The sequence below is a fragment of the Salmo salar genome, chromosome ssa12 (assembly GCF_905237065.1).
Source record: "Salmo salar chromosome ssa12, Ssal_v3.1, whole genome shotgun sequence".
Classification (NCBI taxonomy): Eukaryota; Metazoa; Chordata; class Actinopteri; order Salmoniformes; family Salmonidae; genus Salmo; species Salmo salar.
The window spans coordinates 56,140,687-56,159,767 of NC_059453.1; positions in this window are offsets into that span (position 1 = coordinate 56,140,687).

A 19,081-nucleotide genomic window follows, 5' to 3' on the forward strand; every position below is an offset into this window, starting at 1 on the left:
ACCAAGAATGGTCCACCACCCAAAGGACATCCAGCCAACTTGAGACAACTGTGCGAAGCATTGGAGTCAATATGGTCAGCATCCCTGTGGAACGCTTTCGACACCTTGCAGAGTCCATGCCCTGACAAATTGAGGCTGTTCTGAGGGCAAAAGGGGGAGTGCAAACATACAAATCTTACCAGATCCTTATTAGAGTAATTATTAGATTTTTGTACAAATAATCTTCTTCTGCCCTATAAAATTCTTATTTGATTTTCATTATTATTTTCCATATGGGTCAAGTTGCGGTGAAGTAGGTGATCTAACGATGTGTCCTATTAGATCCTGTGCTGAGTTTTACCACTCTGGCCTTGATGAACACACACACACCACTCTGGCCCTAATGAATATAGATTTGTTTTATTCACAGTGACACGCTAATTAAAGTGAACAGGCACACAATCAGAAACCTTCCATCTCTCCAGAACCACATTGCCTTTCATAGCCAGGATACACAATCTCATCAATGACCTGTCCCTTTCTCAAGGGAAGATTCAAAGTCAATCAAAGAAGAGCACACACACTCCAAAGAAGAATCCTGTTGGGATATGAAAGTTCATAGAATTTTGTTAATTAAGGGAAGCTTTGCTTTTGGACATTTTTCCGGTTGTGCTAGTTAAAGCCAGTGTGAGGCTACTTAAGAGGCTTGGAAAACAAGAACAAACAAACAATATTTTGCCCCTTTGCTCTTGCCACTGTCCGTCTGCCTTTGACATAATGATAATATTGAGTTTTGTGGCTTTCGCAGAGCCTTTTGGAGAAATTATGAGTGAAACAGACCTGGAGAATAAAAGCAGAGGGATGGAGCTTGTGGTTTGATTAACGAGCCTGTCCCAGGGAGTGTTCTTTATGATTTAATTACACTGGCTCTGAACAGTGAGTGGGACACACACACACACACACACACACACACACACACACACACACACACACACACACACACACACACACACACACACACACACACACACACACACACACACACACACACACACACACACACACACACACACACACACACACACAATCTCTGCTACTTAAAGACATGCTCCGGTACATAGGCGACTAGTAAGTATTTTTTAAACCTCCCACTTTGGGCTGGATGTGTAGTCTGTACATGCATAATCTATGAGATGAATTTCGGTCTTACCTCAATTAGCCATGAAATTCCTATTTTGAAAGCGACTGTTTTCTTAAAGCTGTGCAGCGCCATTTTCCCTACATATTCCCCCATGTGGGCGAGCCCCCCCAACAATTTGAGTGTCAGCCAATGAGCTTCAGCCCCTCACCATTTGAGTGCCAGCTAGGAAGATGCACACACAGCAAAGAGAGAGAGCAATGAAGTGGTGCACATATCTGCACATTTTTGTACACCATTTTTGGGGACCACTTTTGGCTCATGGGCGCTACTTTCAGAACTACTGGTTAAAAGTATACAAAAGTACCGGAGGAATATCTTTAAAAGTTTTAAGATGTACATTTTGTACTGTTAAAGTCAACCCAATAAATACATTTATTCCCAAGTCTTTGCCAGTCATGTCAAAGATTGGCCATCCAGTGGGACATCATGACATTATGACATGGGATTAGAGAGTTGGAGTGGGGTGTCTGACCTGCTGTGATTAAACCATGGAAACAGCCCCCACCAATACATTCACAGTTCAATGAGAGTACATTAATTTGTTTAATACAGGCACCTACTGTACAAACACACCTGTGACCCTTTTCAACAGCTCCTTTTGTTTGATATTATTGCGTTGATTATCACTGATGACTGTCCAGGACCAGGTCATGACTATTCACCACCCAGGGATGAGCCCACATTAGGAGGGAGTCAGGTGAGCCAGAGACCGAGAAGAGATGGAGCAGCATTGGTTCTGTCAGATACCTCCTTTTGGAGTAGTGAACACTCACACACCATCCAGGTCAACAAACAAGCGGAGGCCATCTGCCAGGATGATCAGCCTGGGTGTTCACTCCATTACCATACCACCTGGTCAAGTAAGTAGAGACACAGGAAACTACCTCTCAGCCATCAAACTGATTAAACAGCATGATCAGTACACATGTGCACCTTGTAGTGGGGACAATAAAAGGCCACACAACACTATGCAACAGATGTCTCAAGTTTTGAGGGAGTGTGCAATTGGAATGCTGACTGCAGGAATGTCCACCAGAGCTGGTGCCAGATAATTAAATGTTAATTTCTCTACCATAAGCCACCTCCAACGTCATTTTAGAGAACTTGGCAGTACGTACAACCAGCTGATGTCAACGTTGTGAACAGACCCATGTCGCAAGGATATGTACACAATTCCTGGAAGCTAAACATGTCCCAGTTTTTCCATGGCCTACATACCCACCAGACATGTAACCCATTGAGCATCTTTGGGATGCTCTGGGTCGACGTGTATGACAGCATGTTCCAGTTCCTTCCAATATCCAGCATCTTCACACAGCCATTGAAGAGGAGTGGGACAACATTCCACAGGCCACAATCAACAGCCTGATAAACTATATTTTAGATGGAGATGTGTCGTGTTGCATGAGGTAAATGGTGATCACACCAGGTACTGACTGGTTTTCTGATCCACACCCTAACTTTGTTTTAAAGATTCCTGTGACCAACAGATGCATATCTGTATTCCCAGTCATGTGAAATCAATAGATCAGGGCCGAATTAATTAATTTCAATTGACTGATTTCCTTATATTAACTATAACTCAGAAATATCTTTGAAATTCATGATTGCTGCGTTTATATTTTTGGTTCATGTTGCACTTTGTAGTGCAGATAAAGTGTCATGAATATGACTGTGCTGGTCTTGGTCTTGATGATTGGGGGACAAAGACAAATCTTTGCGGCTGCCTTGTCTTTGATAACAGTAACAGGTTGGCTAGGTAGTGTGAGGGACTCCTCTCGCCAGCCAGCCTAATTCCCTAGCAGACTGCCCTGATGAGGCTGCTCAGCTCCTGTCCTATTAATAGCCATGTGTGGATGATTTGATAATGGGTCCAAAGGATGGATTTAGAGAATAAAGGATTTTCTCTAAAAGCATGTTGTGAAACCCACCTTACAGCAGGAGGAAGAGAGCAGCCAGGTCGTTTAAAACTGAAGTTGAAATTGGAAGTCTATCCATGTCCTGAGGATGTTGGAAAACAAACATTGTTAGGCACAGACAACAGCACAAAGGGCAAAAGGTAGAGACAACAATACATCACGTGAAGCAGCCACAAGTGTCAGTAAGTGTCCATGATTGAGTCTTTGCATGTAGAGATGGAGATACAACTATCACTACGACTGGATTTTTTTTGTGTGAGAGCATTTGCCGTGACCTAACAAATGTTCTGGGAACCTTCACAGAACCAATTTTGGTTTGCTGGGTTGTCTTCTCCTCCAAAGTATACTGTACTCAGTGATAAACATTCAAAGTTAAAGGTTCTGGTTGGAGTAATATCCGAAATGGGACTTTACTCTACCTCATTAAGGCCCGTGTTAGCAAGGGGTTCCCAACCTTTTTCTGAGGCCAATCTCTGGGCCTTAGACCACCGCACGCCAGACATGAGCCCTGCAATTAATAGACTCTCCTCTTCATGTGTACGAAAGTGCACGGTAGCATTTTATTTAAAGGTACACATATTAGCCACTAATTTGTAGTTTATAAGTATGTATATAAGTAGCTTATAAGATCTGTATAATGTCTTATTAGCCATATTGTCACGGTTGCTGTAGGGTAAAGCGGACCAAGACGCAGCAGGGAAATGTGCACTCATCTTCTTTTTATTTAACGGACAAAGAAGGTAAACCAAAATAAACACGTACACAACAAAAACACAACGACTAATAACAGGCCGGTAAGGCACCGAGTTATACACAGCACAATCTCCCACAAATACTAAAACAAACACATACCTATTTATAGAACCCTCAATCAGAGGCAACGAGAAAGCACCTGCCTCCAATTGAGGGTTCAACCCCAATCAAGTAAACATAGAACAGTGCCCAAAACCCGGAATACTAAATCAAACACCCTACTAAACACACAACCACCCCGAACCACATAAAACAAATACCCCCTGCCACGTCCTGACCAAACTACAATAACAAATAACCCCTATACTGGTCAGGACGTGACACATATATTAGGCCTTAATTAAGTGATTTGTAATTCAAACACTATAAGTCATGTACAAATATAAGGATATTCCATGCTAAAACACTCATATTAAACAGCAACAGTAGGCCTATTGACTAAATTGATGGGTTATGTTTAGGATAATGTTTTGTGATAATGCGCTCCCTATTGCCCTACTTGGCACACATTTCAAGGCTGCGTTGAAACAATGACTTATAAATGACCCAAGACCAGCTCAGTTAATCCCTACCATTGTGACAATGGGTTGCCATAATGCTGCATCAAATGTACATTATCCTAGGGGCGTTGGCAGACACAATGTAAGTAACCTAATTTATGTCCCCCTAATTGCCCTTTATACCTCTGTTAATCATTCAGCTATTGGATGCAGTAATCATGAGCGTATGAACCAGAGTTACTTAGGCGGTGTGCCTTTGTAGGAAGACCACTTTGTGCAGCTCACCCTGCATTATCAAGTCTACTTCTGATAAGCTTCCCAATAAAGCATTGAAAACAATCAAGCAACCAAGAAAAGTGCTAAAAATAGCCCATATTAACACATGCAGCCTGAGAAAAAGGTCTATGAAGTCAATAACTTGCATGTAAAAGATGACATTCATATTCTATCTCTGAAACTCACTTAGATAATACCTTTGATGATACAGTGGTAGCAATACATGGTTATAACATTTACCGAAAAGACAGAAATGCCAACGGGGGTGGTGTTGCGGTCTAAATAAAGAACCACATTCCTGTAAAGCTTAGAGACAATCTAATGTTTGATACTGTTGAAGTAATATGGCTACAGGTTCATCTGCCTCACCTAAAGGCCATTCTTGTGGGTAGCTGCTATAGACCACCATGTACTAACAGTCAGTATCTGGATAATATGTGTGAAATGCTTGATAATGTATGTGATAACAACAGAGAAGTATATTTTTGGGGTGATTTAAATATTGACTGGCTCTCATCAAGCTGCCCACTCAAGAAAAAACGTCAAACTGTAATCAGTGCTTGCAGCCTGGCTCAGGTTGTCAGTCAACCTACCAAGGTATTTACAAACAGCACAGGTGTCGTGTGTGCGTACTGGTAGCGAAGTCAGGTGCAGGAGAGCAGAGATTTGTGAACAGGCGCACACTTTATTGAGGCAAAAGTGCAAAACACGCAAAACAGTCACAAGAATTATGTTTAACAATAAACATCTACGTGAAAATACCATGAAAAAACAAACTAGTCTGGTGCGTCAACAATAGACACGTAACACAAACAATCTTTCACAAAGACATGATGGGGAACAGAGGAATAAATACATGTAGATTGATTGGAGAATGAAAACCAGGTGTGCAGGGAACAAGACAAAACAAATGGATACATGAAAAATGGAGCGGCGATGGCTAGAAAGCCGGTGACATCGACCGCCGAACGCCGCCCGAACAAGAAGAGGAGCCGACTTTGGCGGAAGTCGTGACAACAGGAATGAAATCATCAATATGTATTGATCACAACTTTACTAATGCTGCAGAAATTTGCTTTAAAGCAGTATCCAAATCCATAGGATGTAGTGATCACAATATAATAGCCATATCTAGGAAAACCAACGTTCCAAAGGCTGGGCCTAATATAGTGTATAAAAGGTCATACAATAAGTTTTGTAGTGATTCATATGTTGATGATGTAAAGAATATTTGCTGGTCTGTGGTGTGTAATGAGGAGCCACCAGACGCTGCACTTGACACATTTATGAAATTGCTTTGTCCAGTTACTAATAAGCACGCACCCATTAATAAAATGACTGTAACAACTGTTAAATCCCCTTGGATTGATGAGGAATTAAATAAATGTATTGTTGAGAGGTATGAGGCAAAAGGTATGGCAAATACGTCTGGCAGCCCAACTGATTGGCAAACGTACAGCAAATTAAGAAATCATGTGACTAAGCTAAATATTATACTTTTTTAACTATACTATGAAACAAAGATAAATTATATAAAGAATGATAGTAAAAAGCTTTGGAGCACCACTGGGGAAAAAGCTCCATCATTCATTGAATCAGATGGCTCATTTATCACAAAACCCACTGATATTGCCAACTACTTTAATTACTTTTTCACTGGCAAGATAAACAAACTTAGGGATGAAATGCCAGCAACAAACGCTGACACTACACATCCAAGTATATCTGACCAAAATATGAAAGACAAGAATTGTACTTCTCAATTCCGTAAAGTTAGTGTGGAAGAGGTGACATTTTTTTGTTGTTGTCTATCATTAAAGACAAGCCACCGGGGTCTGACAATCTGGATGGAAAATTACTGAGGATAATAGTGGACGATATTGCCATTCCTATTTGCCACATCTTCAATTTAAGCCTACTAGAAAGTGTGTGCCCTCAGGCCTGGAGGGAAGCTAAAGTCATTCCGCTACCCAAGAATAGTAAAGCCCCCTTTACTGGCTCAAATAGCTGACCAATCAGCCTGTTACTAACTCTTGGTAAACCTCTGGAAAAAATTGTGTTTGACCAGATACAATGCTATTTCATAGTAAACAAATTGACAACAGACTTTCAGCACGCATATAGAGAAGGACACTCAACAAGCACTGCACTTACACAAATGGCTGATGATTGGCTGAGAGAAATTGATGATAAAATGATTGTGGGGGCTGTCTTGTTATACTTCAGTGCAGCTTTTGACATTATCGATCATAGTCTGCTGCTGGAAAAACTGATGTGTTAGGGCGTTACACCCCCTGCTATAATGTGGATAAAGAGTTACTTGTCTAAGCCTCTCAAACATAATCCAGGTAGAAGCAGGATTTCCCCAGGGTAGCTGTTTAGGCCCCTTGGTTTTTTCAATCTTTACTAACGACATGCCACTGGCTTTGAGTAAGGCCAGTGTGACTATGTATGTGGATGACTCAGCACTATACACGTCAGCTACTACAGCAACTGAAATGACTGCACAACTTAATAAAGAGCTGCAGTTAGTTTCGGAATGGTTTGCAAGGAATAACTTAGTCCTAAATATTTCCAAAACTTAAAGCATTGTATTTGGGACAAATCATTCACTAAACCCTAAACCTCAACTACTTCTCGTAATGAATAATGTGGAAATTGAGCAAGTTGAGCTGACTAAACTGCTTGGAGTTACCCTGGATTGTGAACTGTCATGGTCAAAACATATTGATACAACTGTAGCTAAGATGGGGAGAAGTATGTCCATAATAAAGCCCTGCTCTGCATTCTTAACAACACTACCAACAAGGCAGGTATTTCAGGCCCTTGTTTTGTCGCACCTGGACTACTGTTTAGTAGTGTGGTCAGGTGCCACAAAGAGGGATGGGAAAATTGCAGTTGGCTCAGAACAGGGCAGCACGGCTGGCCCTTAAAAGTGCTCGGAGAGCTAACATTAATGACATGAATGTCAATCTCTCATGGCTCAAAGTGGAAGAGAGATTGACATCATTACTTGTTTTCGTAAGAGGTGTTGACAAGCTTAAGGTACCGAGCTGTCTGTTTAAATTACTAGATTACACCCATGCATACCCCACAAGACATGCCACCAGAGGTCTCTTCACAGTCCCCAAGACCAGAACAGACTATGGGAGGCGCACAGTACTACATTTAGCCATGACTACATGGAACTCTATTCCACATCAGGTAACTGATGCAAGCAGTAGTATCAGATTTAAAAAGCAGGTAATAATACATCTTATGGAACAGCGGGGACTGTGAAGTAACGCAAACATAGGCAAAGACACATGCACAGACACGGCACCAAAGAACATGGCTGACATTTTACATTCTCCCAACCAATTGTGCTATTTTGTTATTTTCTTAGCGTTTTGTGTAACTTTTTGTTTTACTTATTGTGTACATAATGTTGCTGCTACTGTCTCGAATGACTGAATATAACTTCAGGACATCAGAAAAGTGATTACTCTCTGCGGACTGGAAGAAACTTTTTCCTTTAACGAGTCCGACAAGAAGGAAATCCTGCTTTCACCAAAATAGGCCCAGATCCACGCCTTTTGTGTGAAGAAAAGACGCCGGAAAAGGGGCTGCAGATCGGGAATCCTTCTGAGAATCCGGAGGCGAGCGAGTAAACTCCCACTGCTTTCCATTCTTCTTGCTAAAGTGCAATCATTCTAAAATAAAATTGATGACCTACGATTAAGATTATCCTACCAACGGGACATTAAAATCTGTAACATCTTATGTTTCACTGAGACGTAGCTGAACGAAGATACGGACAATATAGAGCTAGCGAGATTTTCCATGCACCGGCAGAAGAGAGACGCTACCTCTGGTAAGACGAGCTCTCCCCCGCCCTCCATTTGGCAAATCTGACCATAATTCTATCTTCCTGATTCCTGCGTACAAGCAAAAACTAAAGTAGGAAGGACCAGTGACTCACTCAATACGGAAGTGGTCAGATGATACGGATGCTACACTACAGGACTGTTTTGCTAGCACAGACTGGAATATGTTCCGGGATTCATCCAATGGCATTGTAGAATATATCACCTCAGTCACCGGCTTCATCAATAAGTGCATCGATGACGTCGTCCCCATAGTGACTGTACGTACATATCCCAACCAGAAGCCATGGATCACAGGCAACATCTGCATCGAGCTAAAGGCTAGAGCTGCTGCTTTCAAGGAGCGGGAGACTAATCCGGAGGCTTATAAGAAATCCCGCTATGCCCTCAGACAAACCTTTAAACAAGCAACGCGTCAATACAGGATTAACATTGAATCCTACTACACCGGCTCTGACGCTCGTCGGATGTGGCAGGGCTTGAAAACTATTACGGACTACAAAGGGAAACCCAGATGCGAGCTGCCCAGTGGTTCTACAGCTGCACCATCGAGAGCATCCTGACTGGTTGCATCACCGCCTGGTATGGCAACTGCTCGGCATCTGACCGTGAGGCGCTACAGAGTGTTGTGTGAACGGCCCAGTACATCACTGGGGCCAAGCTTCCTGCCATCCAGGACTTATATACTAGGCAGTGTCAGAGGAAAGCCCATAAAATTGTCAGAGACTCCAGTCACCCAAGTCATAGACTGTTTTCTTAGCTACTTCAAGCGGTACCGGAGCGCCAAGTCTAGGACCAAAAGGCTCCTCAACAGCTTCTACCCCCAAGCCATAAGACTGCTGAACAATTAATCAAATTGCCACTGGACAATTTACATTGACCCCCCCTCTTGTACACTGCTGCTATTTGCTGTTTGTTTGTTACCTATGTCACTTCGCCCCCACCTACATGTACAAATTATGTCAACTAGCCTGTACCCCCGCACACTGACTTGGTACCCCCTGTATATAGCCTCGTTATTGTTATTCTTATTGTGTTACTTTTTATTATTACTTTTTATTTGAGTCTACCTGGTAAATATTTTCTTCTTCTTGAACTGCACTGTTGGTTAAGGGCTTGTAAGTAAGCATTTCACAGTAAAGTCTACACTTGTTGTATTCGGCGCATGTGACAAATAAAGTTAGATTTGATTTGATGCGTATACACATGATAACATATGCACTATACACACACGTACACATGGATTTTGTGTTGTAGATATGTAGTAGTGGAGTATGGGCCTGAGGGCACACACTTAGTGTGTTGTGAATTCTGTAATGAATGTATTGTAATGTTCTTAAAATTGTATTACTGCCTTACTTCTGCCGGACCCCAGGAAGAGTAGCTGTTGCTGGATCCATAATAAATACAATTACAAGCAATGAGGGTGGAAGCTGTTGACTCTCTGTTTGACCAGGAGAGGGCGACAATCAACTTTCTGCAGCACAGTCTGTTGGGTATCCTCATGTCTCTCCATCTCTTTCTCTCTCTCTTCATCTCTCTCTCTCTCTCTTTTCATCTCTCTCTCTCTCTCCCTCTCTCTCTGCAGTGGCTTATGTTGTGGTACAACTGCCCTACACAACAATGCTGCTGTCTACTGATGTCTTTCATGTATCCAGGACAAGTAAAGTAGACTGTGAGGCTGGGCTGGGCTGGGCTGTGTGGAGGTTGGGAGACTGGGCTGGGTTGTGTGAAGGCTGGGCTTTGTGGAGGCTGGGCTGTGGAGAGGCTGGGCTTTGTGGAGGCTGGAAGGCTGGGATGGGTTGTGTTGAGGCTGGGAGGCTGGGCTGTGGGGAGGCTGGACTGTGTGGAGGCTAGGAGACTGGGCTGTGTGGAGGTTGGGCTGTGTGGAGGCTGGGCTGTGTGGAGACTGGGCTTTGTGGAGACTGGGCTTTGTGGAGGCTGGGAGGCTGGACTGTGTGGAGGCTGGGCTGTGGAGAGGATGGGCTGTGTGGAGGCTAGGATGGGTTGTGTTGAGGATGGGAGACTGGGCTGTTGGGAGGCTGAGCTGTGGAGAGACTGGGCTATGTGGAGGCTAAGCTGTGGAGAGGCTGGGCTGTGTCGAAGCCTGGGCTGGGCTGTGTCGAAGCCTGGGCTGGGCTGTGTGGAGACTGGGGTGCTGAAGCTGTGTGGAGGCTGGGAGGCTGGGCTACAGCCACACACTGCATTATTAATGGATCCTTTTTCCGGAATCATCACCCTCCCTCCACCTCTACCCCCTCCATCTCTTCAGCCTGAAAACTGAAAGGGGGGAGAAGAGGAGAAGCGGAGGTGGAAATCAGCCAGTTTCCACAAACCTCCATGACCCAAAAGAGATATGATGAGCAGAGATGATGATTCACACTAAGTTCTGAAATGCACAACATTGAGATGAGAGCGAAAGGAGTTAATGTTGTCTTAATAACTGTACATAAGACCAGCCAAGGCCCTGGGCGGGATGGGATGCTATATTTAGAAAACAGCTGACAGCAGGCTTGAGGCTCAGGTTAGAGGAGAGGAGAGGATCTTTGGCGCTTCCAGTTCCATTTCACATTAAAATGGAGCAGAATGCAGACTCTTATAAAAATGTATCTTTAAGCCCTTCCCTTTTGAAGAGAGTAAAACCAACAGCCATCTGACATCTGAGTAAAACGAGTCTAACACACAAAGAATATGCAGGGGACATATATTTATGGTTTGATATCGACACACATGACTCCTGTAAAAACATCAGCCAATGACGTGTGTGTTTCTTTTCTGTTTTATGAGGGAGACTGAGTGAAAAGGACAGAAAGAATAAAGGACAGCACGGGGTAGCTAAGAGGAGTTCTGATTGGTCAGAGGCTAGCTAAAAGGAGTTCTGATTGGTCAGGGGCTAGCTGAGAGGAGTTCTGATCGGCTGCCTCAGGAATATGTGGTTAAAATAATCTATTATATGTATCCAGTAAGTCATGGAAAGTACGACAGAGGTGGAACTGTCATTATCAACCTAGACACCACCTAGTGATTGGAAGAAATGTTGAATGCATGTAGTAACATGCATAATGGGCTGTGTGTGTATTTACTTTCAGAGAGAGAGCGAGAAAGAGAGAGAATTAGACAGAGAAAAAGAGAAACAGAGAGAGAGAGACAGAGATAGAGAGACAGAGCGAGACTAGGTTCACCCAGCCACATAATAATACACACAGGCACAAATGACCTGAGAGCACAGCAGGAAAGGGTGGCCACAGCACTCAAGGGAGTGATTGAAATAGCTTCTTCTACTTTCCCCAATGCACAAGTGGTTATATCTACCCTGCTACCACGAAAAGAATTCCACCCTGCTACCATACGGTGGGTAAATGGAAGTATTTCCTGTGACTGTGCCTCAAAACCAAATGTTTACCTGGCCCACCACTCCACCCTGGACTTGAACAGCCTTTTTGACCAGGTCCACCTATACAAGGCAGCAATGCCCACCTTCGCCCGGACCCTAAAGGACATTTCTCTCAAACGCAGACCCAACACTTCACACAGGAGCAACATATCAATAGACACCCCGCCCAGACCAGTGAGACACTCTCCCGGACCTGCGGGACCCCCCCGGACCTACACATACCCACGCCGACAGGACCTACATCCAGACCACAACACCACCAGCCACATCCACACACCCACCCCAACCAATCAACACCCCCCCAAGTCAACCATGCCCACACCCCATGTAGGCCCCCTCAGATCAGATCTATGCCCCTCCTGCCCACCCCATGCACCCCACCCCCACAAAGAGGGCCTCAACATGGAAGTCACACATACGCCCAGGCCTAGAGCAAGCAAACAGGCCCAACCCTCACTCTTACACTAGCCCAAGCCAATGGCATGTAGCAGATGCTCAGCAGGCTCTGCTCACACTTACTAGCCTGAGGCCAAACCACACGACCAACAACATTGGACACTTTATGGAACACAAAGCCTTCACTATCTCATCCTGGAATATCCAGAGGTCATCTGCCTTTGGCCTAAAGAGCAGGAACCTGGACTTCATCAAAGAAATCAGAAATACAGACATTGTCATCCTACAAGAAACATGCTATAGATGAGACGGACCCACTGGTTGCCCTCTAGGTTACAAAGAGCTGGTAGTCCCATCCACCAAACTACCAGGTGTGAAACAGGAAAGGGACTCAGGGGGTATGTTAATTTGGTATAGAGCAGACCGAACTCACTCCATTAAATTAATCAAAACAGGAACAATTTACATTTGGCTAAAAATTCAAAAGAAAATGATCTTAACAGTGAAAAATGTCCTCCTGTGTGCTGCCTATATCCCCCCACTAGAACCCCCATACTTTAATGAAGACAGCTTCTCCATCCTGGAGGGGGAAATCAATCATTTCCAGGCACAGGAACATGTACTAGTCTATGGCGACCTAAATGCCAGTACAGGACAAGAATCTGACACCCTCAGCACACAGGGGGACAAACACCTGCCTGGAGGTGACAGCATTCCCTCCCCCATATGCCCCACTAGGCACAACTATGACAACATAACCAACAAAAACAGTTCACAACTCCTGCAGCTCTGTCGCACGCTGGTTATGTACGTAGTGAATGGTAGGCTTCGAGGGGACTCCTATGGTAGGTACACCTATAGCTCATCTCTTGGCAGTAGTGCTGTAGACTACTTTATCACTGGCCTCAACACACTCAGAGCGTTCACAGTCAGCCCAATGACACCCTTATCAGATCACTGCAAAATCACAGTCTACTTGAACAGAGCAATACCCAATCATGAGGCGTCAAAGCCAAAGGAACTGAGTAATATTAAGAAATGCTGTAGATGGAAGGAATGTTGTGTGGAAACCTAACAAAAAACAATTAGGCAACAACAAATTCAATCCCTTTTAGACAACTTTCTAGACAAAACATTCCACTGTAATAGTGAAGGTGTAAACTTGGCAGTAGAAAATCTTAACAGTATATTTGACCTCTCAGCTTCCCTATCAAATCTAAAAATGTCAAACAGAAAACTGAAGAAAATGAACAACAATAACACATGCAAAACCTAAGAAAGAAATTGAAAAACCAAAAACATAGAGACCCAGAAAACCTGAGTCTATGGCTTCACTATGGTGAATCATTAAAACAAGAAATACACTATGGAAAAAGAAGGAGCAGCACGTCAGAAATCAAATCAATGTAATTGAAGAATCCATAGACTCTAACCACTTCTGGGAAAATTGGAAAACACTAAACAAATAATAACACAAAGAATTATCTATCCAAAATGGAGATGTATGGGTAAACCTATACCTAACCACCGTGACTGACCCAAACTTAAGGAAAGCTTTGACTATGTGCAGACTCAGTGAGCATGGCCTTGCTATTGAGAAAGGCCGCCGTAGGCAGAACTGGCTCTCAAGAGAAGACAGGCTATGTGCACACTGCCCACAAAATGAGGTGGAAACTGAGCTGCACTTCCTAACCTCCTGCCAAATGTATGACCATATTAGAGACACATATTTCCCTCAGATTACACAGATCCACAAAGAATTTGAAAACAACCCCGATTTTGATAAACTCCCATTACGACTGGGTGAAATACCCCAGTGTGCCATCACAGCAGCAATATGTGTGACCTGTTGCCACAAGAAAAGGGCAACCAGTGAAGAACAAACACTATTGTAAATACAACCCATATTTATGTTTATTTATTTTCCCTTTTGTACTTTAACCATTTGCACATCGTTACAACACTGTATATATACATAATATGACATTGCAATGTCTTTATTCTTTTGGAACTTCTGTGAGTGTAATGTTTACTGTTCATTTTTATTGTTTATTTCACTTTTGTATATTATCTACTTCCCATTCCAATAAAGCAAATTGAATTGAGAGACAGAGAGAGAGAGAGAGAGAGAGAGAGAGAGAGAGAGAGAGAGAGGCAGAACAGAACAGGGGAGGGAATTGGGATTTGATTTGAATAAACCAGTCTCTGTTCTTGTCCTTGGGTCAGGGGCTTGCGAAAACATACAGACATAAGAAACTAGCTTATGATGAGGGATTGTGGGTAGTAGGGTGATACAATCTCTAGGAAGAAGGATTTGTGTTAGCCCCTCTGAAATAAGGGTTACCGCTCTAAAGCCACCTCAATTGTGACACTGTCAAATGTTAACAATCATGTTAATTAACCTCATACATGCAAAGTTGCCACACTCATCACAAAACAGGAATCGTTTAATTAAGTAGTGTTGCTGTAGAATGAACCTTCATGTGAATAATATCCCTTCCAAAGCTGGTGACCTGCATCGTCTGTTCGTAGAGCAAAGCAGCACTCTGTGAGATAGCTACTCTACTACACTGATCCTATTCCATCAATTTCACATAAAAAAACTCCCAGCTACTGTACCTGTGCAGACTTTCAAAGCCTCTCTCTGTGCACTGTTCTCAATCATTTAACCAACCAGGCTGCCCTCTGCTGGTAATTTACCTTAACGTTTAGCTGAACCCTCAGACTCCGCCCCTGAACCCTCAGACCACACCCCTGAACCCTCACACCACACCCCTGAACCCTCACACCACACCCCTGAACCACATTGGTATATAAACAAACAAAAATGCATTGATGAAACAGAACAAACACTGTTTTCAGAAAAATAGGGCTTAAAGACAGCTTCAGCACAACGTTTCAAAAACACAGATGGTAAATTAAAGGTGACATACATAATTCATGAAGTGCAGGACTTTTAAAAAACACTTAATCTTATTTATATACATTGCACGCCCAGACGTCAATGTAAGGTAAGGTAAAATAACAATGATACATAGAGTATGTAGATTTAGCACATGCCCTAAAAACAATGCATTGGAAAAATCCCGAGCATCCTTAAAATGGTTCTCGTTGATGAATGTCTGGAGCAGAGAGATTGACTGTGTGTGTGTGTGTGTGTGTGTGTGTGTGTGTGTGTGTGTGTGTGTGTGTGTGTGTGTGTGTGTGTGTGTGTGTGTGTGTGTGTGTGTGTGTGTGTGTGTGTGTGTGTGTGTGCGCGTGTGTGCGAAAGAGGGAAAGAAAGAGGGAGAGAGAAAGAGAGAGAGGGAGAAAGGACACAAAGCGAGAGAGAGAGGACACAGAGAGAGAGAGGGTGAGAGCGAGGCAGAGAGAGACAGAGAGCGTGAGCGTGAGAGAGAGAGAAAAAAAGAGTGAATGAAGCTAGCTGTAAATCGCTGAGCCACTGCCTGCACCACCTCAGCCTGTACCCGGGGCAGGCGGCTACAGCAGCAGATCAAAGCATGAATATGTAAATGCTTGTTCTGGTGATTGATTACCAGTGTAGCGTCATGTGATTTTTTTCTACTCCGGGTTTTCAAAATGTCTCTGTTAACCACACAGAAATGAAAAGCAATTTAAAAAAATTGCAGATTAAACATATTGAATGTCTCAATAATGACTGAGCCCCCTCCCTGTAATACTTACTATAAGAAAATTAACAACCAGGAGAAGATTCAAACCTCTGTCAAGGATATGAAGGGGTATTTAATTAAAGATGTGTGAGAAACCTTCAGAAATTGACCTCCATGTTGGATTAGAGGGACGTTAAGTCTAGGATATGTGATTGTCTTTTTGTTTAATACAGACATGGGTTCAAATACTTGTAAAATCCTTTGAGTGTTTGCTTGAATCTGCCTTGAGTGCCAGGTGGGCGGGGTTTGCAGTTTTGGGATTTTATTAACGGATAGTTTTGATATCCGTTAATAAAAAATAAAAAAAAGAGAAAATAGTGTCATCTGGTTTGCACATTTGAAATGATTTATACTTTTACTTTTGATACTTAAATACATTTTAGCATTCCATTTACTTTTGATACTTAAGTATATTTCAATCCAAATACTTTTAGACTTTTACTCAAGTAGTATTTCACTGGGTGACTTTCACTTTTACTTGAGTCATTTTCTATTAAAGTATCTATTCTTTTACTCAAGTATGACAATTGAGTACTTTTTCCACCATTGCAAACGGCCTTGTTTTCTAACAATAATATATGTGTCAATATCTCAAAATGAACTTGCTAACAACCTGTTATCGTAGTCACGTGGCTGTTGTCATCAACCAGAAACCGGAAACAGGGTACGCTGTCATTTGACTTTTTAAAGTTAAAAAAAAATGTTTTACGTACTTGCACTTTGAAAGTGATGATTTAGAGGTGAGTGAAATAAGTAAAAAGCAGATATACAATGGTGTTGTTGATGTTTGATGCTGTGAATCTTGGGGAATAACTCTCAGATTAGCAAATCATGTGATGATCACTTGGTTGGTACAACTGAGCACATCAGCAGTGGAACAGGAGCTCGAATGATTGCTCTCTGTCTCATTGAAATAGTAACAGTTTTTAGCTGTATATAGTCAACTAACTAGTTGGTTGGATTTAGGTAGAAAGTTCCCTTGCGTTGGTGACTTTTTTGCAAATCCAATCCGTTTTCCACATTGATTCAACATAATCACATATCATTTTGGGGTTGAAATGCCCGTCACTGGTCTGATGAGATCACGCACTACAACAGGAGCTACAATGGGAACTAGCCTGCAACAGCCAAACGTGATGGACAATGTTGATTGGCATGTAGAATGATGTCCAATGAGGTGGTAAGGTTAAAGTGGGAGGCGGGATCAGGTCAACACAGTATTGTCCTATGAGGTTACGGGATGAGACCCCATATGCACACCACAGAGTAATTGTTTTAATATTCAGGCATACGGGGCTCGTTTTGGCTCATAAACGCTACATTCAAAACTACTCGCTGGCAATAAAGGAACAGAGAGAACAGGAAAAAGAAAGAAAGAAATAGTGAGCTAGAGAGGCAAGGTGAAGTTGGAGGCCTTGCATGAAAAATGCATCACAGAGAAGAGAGAACAAAAACATACAGCTTGAAGTTTCAAAAGGAAATAGTCTATGTATTTCCGCTGAATATAATTTTGTTTTGTTAAGTACATTCTCTATAAAACTTGTAGCACTGATGATTAATACAACGTGTTGTTTCCAAAAACACACTCAATTCCCATTTCACAATTATGAACGGATCACGTCAAATGTGTTTTCGTTGCTTTTTAGTCCTTTATTCATACAATTATAGCAGAGCTCAGGAGATTCAATCACACATTCAAGGACACAGAGAGAGAGAGGGTGCAGATTGGCTAACATTCACACCACCCTGACCAACAGTCAATATTGGCCTGTAAAAGAAGGAAATGTTTCAGAAAGATATTAAACTTCTCAACCGCGTGATTAGTACGCCTCTGTATTCAAACCGAGAAATGGGATATGTAGAGGAGAGAGGGAGAGAGAGAGAGAGAGAGAGAGAGCGGGGGAAATAAAGGGCTGATGGACTGAGGGAATTACAAAAGAGTCCTATAAAGGAAGTGATTATGGCAGTGTCGGTAGTGGGGTGTTCAAGGCAGAGTCACATCAGAGGGAGTAAAATGAGATAGAGAGTAGGGGAGGGGAAGAGGTTCAAGAACAAGGCCACCCTAAATCACAATATTAATAACTGATCTCTCTCCATTTTTGCTGTCGTGAGAATGGAAGAATCAATTCTGCACAGTTATTATAACTTCCAAGTCTGTGAGGTGACTTGGAGTGTAAAAATATGCATTTTTGCAACATGTTCCAGTGTTACTGTAGATATCCAATACCTGCTCTTGAGGTATAAGATAAAAACAAAATTAAAAATATCACACAGTCAGTTTTTCTTTCAGACATGATGTCTTGCGGTATGGATGTATGTTTTATGTACGTTGTGTGTTTATGATTCATCTCCACTATGTATGATTCATGTAGTATTTTTTACACATTACACACATGTTTAAAAACCCTTTAATGTTCCCATGACTTACCAAATCAGAAAATAGCGTGTGTCCACTGAATGTATCTATAGGAAAACATACATACAGTACCTGTCAAAAGTTTTGACACACTTAACCAGCATGGCTACCACAGCATTCTGCAGCGACACGCCATCCCATCTGGTTTGTGCTTAGAAGACTATTATTTGTTTTTCAACAGGACAATGACCCAAAATACACCTCCAGGCTGTGTAAGGGCTATTTGACCAAGAAGGAGAGTGATGGAGTGCTGCATCAGATGACTTGGCCTCCACAATCACCCAACCTCAACCACATTGAGATGGTTTGGGATGAGTTGGACCGCAGAGTGAAGGAAAAGCAGCCAACAAGTGCTCAGCATATGTGGGAACTCCTTCAAGACTGTTGAAAAAGCATTCCAGGTGAAGCTGGTTGAGAGAATGCCAAGAGTGTGCGAAGCTGTCATCAAGGCAAAGGGTGGCTATTTTGAATAATCTAAAACCTAAAATATAATTGTATTTGTTTTACACTTTTTTGGTTACTACATGACTCCATATGTATTATTTCATAGTTTTGATGTCTTCACTATTGTAGTGTAGAAAATATAAAAAATTAAGAAAAACCCTTGAATGAGTAGATGTGTCCAAACTTTTGACTGGTACAGACTTATCCAGAACAACTTACAGGAGCAATTAGGGTTAAGTGCCTTGCTTACGCACTCTGACAGATTT